Source organism: Rattus norvegicus, chromosome 14 (assembly GCF_021556685.1).
Source record: "Rattus norvegicus strain SHRSP/BbbUtx chromosome 14, alternate assembly SHRSP_T2T, whole genome shotgun sequence".
NCBI classification, from domain to species: Eukaryota; Metazoa; Chordata; class Mammalia; order Rodentia; family Muridae; genus Rattus; species Rattus norvegicus.
In genome coordinates this window covers 37997635-38001089 of record NC_141547.1, presented here as the reverse complement: position 1 = coordinate 38001089, position 3455 = coordinate 37997635, and the positions used below count along the sequence as shown (strand labels likewise).

Sequence of the window (3455 nt, the reverse complement as noted above, 5' to 3'; positions counted from 1 at the left end):
TTGTCTGGATTGTTTTCTGTGGTATTGGTATTGTCCAGTGTCTTTTTGGCTTTTGTTTCGTTTTTGAAATCTTGGACTGACAATTGTGTTTGAACTGTTTGCTTTGCTCGTCGAAGAGTTTTACTTGGTCCCCTTAGTGCTTAGTGAGTAAGAAACTTAATTTTGTGGACCCCACTCTAGTGGCGGTGTGTTGGTTGATAGCCAAAGTTAATTTTTAAAACAGTGTTTTATCTGTGCTTGTGCTAGCAGCCAGCTGAGATAAGCTAGAGAACGATTTAAATTTTGCTTGGGGGTAAGGAATCTTAAAGGCGGAGTTTCAGCCGGTATGGCACTTAGTGCGTAGCTGCCTAAAAGATCAGAAATGCGGTCAACAGGCTAAAAAAAAAAAAAAAAAAAAAAAAAAGGGACAGGCTGTGTTAGAAATGCTACAGGTGAAAAGGCTGAGAGCGAGGTGGGAGAGGACTATAAGGAAAACAAGAACAAGAAAGGAATTTCTGACACTTGCTCACAGTAGGAGAGCGTTCATTTAGAGAAGTTCTTTAAGGGAGCCTGCCTTATCAGGCGGTGGCCAAGGTCAGGATTAATGTTTTCTTTTCCATGGGCTTTTAAACCCAGTGAGACAGTTTGGTAAAGTGCTGCTACTGAGGTCCTGATAGCCCCAGGTGAATTGGTTATGATTCTTTTGTCAGCCACCTGGCATCTAGCACCCAGGTTCTAACCATCTCTCCATCCTTTTGTTATACTCCTTGAGGGAAAAATCTAAGTCTAGAGAGATAGTCGATAACAGATCTGCTGCCTCTCTGCTCACCTTTCCGTTTCATAGACAAAGCTTGTGCTTATTTGTACAATGGCTTTTTGTCCAAGAAGGCCTCCTCGTTTAGCTGTGTGACTAAATGCTGTTTGCCCTCTTCATGCTTGTTAGTAACTGTTACAGGTTTTCTTTACCACTGAGGAAAGACGGGATCCTACTAGAGGCCAGAAAAAATGTTCCAGACACAGATAGAAGGCCCTCACTTCTGCCGGCTCTCTTCAGACGCCTGAAGGTAGGGAGTGCTCCAGGTCTGCCGCCAGGCTCCAAGGGTGGGTCTCTGAGGGGCTGGAAAATGCCCCACCAATCTGGCTAAGATAAGGAAAGGATATGAAGGATATGAAGAGAAAGTTACAGAAATTTGAAGGGTTAAGCTAAGTCACTGAGAGAGTTACTGTAAGTTGCAGAGAAAATAAGTTGATGCGTGGTTCAGGGTCTGTGCAGAAAAGTGGACAGCACCTAATAGCTGTAGAAGAAGATGCAGAGAGACTGAAAAGAAGAAAGAAAGAAAGAAAGAAAGAAAGAAAGAAAGAAAGAAGGAAAGAAAGAGGTAAAAAGAGCAGGAAGCTAGGGAAGAAAAGAGACAAAAAGAAGAGGAAATTAGAGAGCTAAAGAGAGATAAAAGACGAGAGAGGAACATATACTGGCCACAGTAGTTAGGGAACCTAGGAAGATAGTACCTGGCAACAGAAGAGAATTCCTGGCTAAAGATCAGTGTGCCTAATACGAAGAAAAAAGACACTGGGTCAGGGACTGCCCAAGAAAGAACAAGAGGGGCCACTGGAGAGCTTCTTGGTCCTAGAGTGCTGGCTATGTACAGAGAGAGAAGGGAAGTGTGGATACAGGGACCCAATGCTCTGTGCTCCTATGCCCCCCAGTGGGCCAATATCCAAAGACCTTGAGTGCAAGGGGCTACTGGCAACGAACAATACTTATGGACTGCCCGAAGAACAGTGGACCTTGGCGTGGGCCGGGTAACCCACCCACTAGTTCATGGTCATCCCTGACTGCCCCTATCCCTTGCTCATGAGAAAATTGCTCTCCAAAATGGCTTGTGTGGGCTGAAATGTCTGGGTGAGGCCATGTGTATGCATATCTACAGACTGTGTATGTGGAGCTTAAGACCTGTCTCAGTGCACCAGTACCTGATGCTGGGAGATGAATGGCTTAGTCCTGTTCTGCTTGGAACATATCACTCCTGCCAGCCAGGCACTAACAATTATCACCCAATCCAGGACTTAAACTGTGATAGAGTGGCTGATGTTTTGCCTTTAAATAGAGTGTCCCAAAAGATGGGACCACTGGTCAGCTGCCATGGACTAGATTCTCCACCGGTTGGGGACAATCTGGTCACCTTGCTGCCCAATCCGGACCTGGAGCCACCACAGCAGGAGTGTCAAGTACTGGCAGAAGCCCATGGGTGGAGGAAAGACCTCTGCGACTGGCTGATTGACCCCTGCTGAAAGCCGAGGACCTTGTCCACAGACGGGAACAGTTCTCTTCATGAATGAAAGTCAGAGACAAGTGGGTGCTGCCATGGTGGACAACACGACGTCATCTGTGATGGCTGAACTTCTACCCTCTCAGCACATCAGCACTGCAGATGCCTTTACCATCTCTTGGATGTCCTGGTGAAGCCAACAACTGCAAGAGACGGCCTCGTTAGTCATCAAGAAGATACTGGAAGAAATCTTCCCCCAGTCTGGAATGCCCAAGGTAATCTGGTCAGACAACGGCCCTACTTTCGTTGCCAAGGTAAGCCAGGGTGTGGCCAAGTATTTAGAGGTCAATTGGAAATTACATTGTATCTACAGACCTCAAAATTCAGGACAGGTAGAGTAAATAAATAAAATTTTAAAAGAGACCCTGACCAAATTAAATTGACCATGGAGACTGGCGCAGACTGGGTGACACTCCTTCCCTCTTGCTCTCTTCAGAGCAAGAAATACCCCTTCCAGATTCAGCTTTACCCACTCTGAGATCTTATATGGGGCCTCAGCCCCCCCGTCCCTGACTGTATTAGATGATGTTACTGAACCAACATGTCATAGTAATAATGATTTGTATGCCAGGCTAAAAGACCTACAGGTGATACAGAAAGAAATCTGCTCACAGCTGGCAGCAGCCTATGCCCCGGAGACCCCTGAGACATCCCATCAGTTCCAGGAGACTGCAGCTACACTGAGCCCAGACACTCGAGCCTCGCGGGAAAGGACCATACCTGGTGCTGCTGACCACCCTGACAGCTGTCAATTCTCAGCCCTCACCAGCCGTGTACTAGCTGTTGGGGCTGAGAGCTGGGACCTAGAGGGAAATTCAGTCATGTTTGTCCTGGGTTCTATCAGGATAGGTGTGGGATAGGCTTGATTTCCATTACAAATGGTGTAACATTACATACGTTAGTACTCCTAATACTTCTTGGGACTGTGCCTCAGGGATCACAGTCTGTAAAAGTTTAGAAGTTCTAAAAGCTAGTCATGACCTTGGTGTATAGGCTTGGATAGTGTCCAGATTAGAATCCTCATGTTAAGACAACAGTACCAAGCCGTTATGCTAGATGAAGCTGAGTTCTCCATGTAGTCCTAAGATTAGAACTACTTCAAAACTTTTTTGTTACTACTTTTTTGTTACTACTAACAAAAAAGGA

The 3455-nt window shown here is 46.0% G+C and overlaps 1 pseudogene; it reads left to right on the top strand.

Moving 5' to 3' along the window:
• The first annotated feature begins 893 nt into the window (after positions 1-893).
• LOC148001321 (uncharacterized) lies at positions 894-3187 on the top strand (annotated as a pseudogene).
• Positions 3188-3455: the final 268 nt, after the last annotated feature.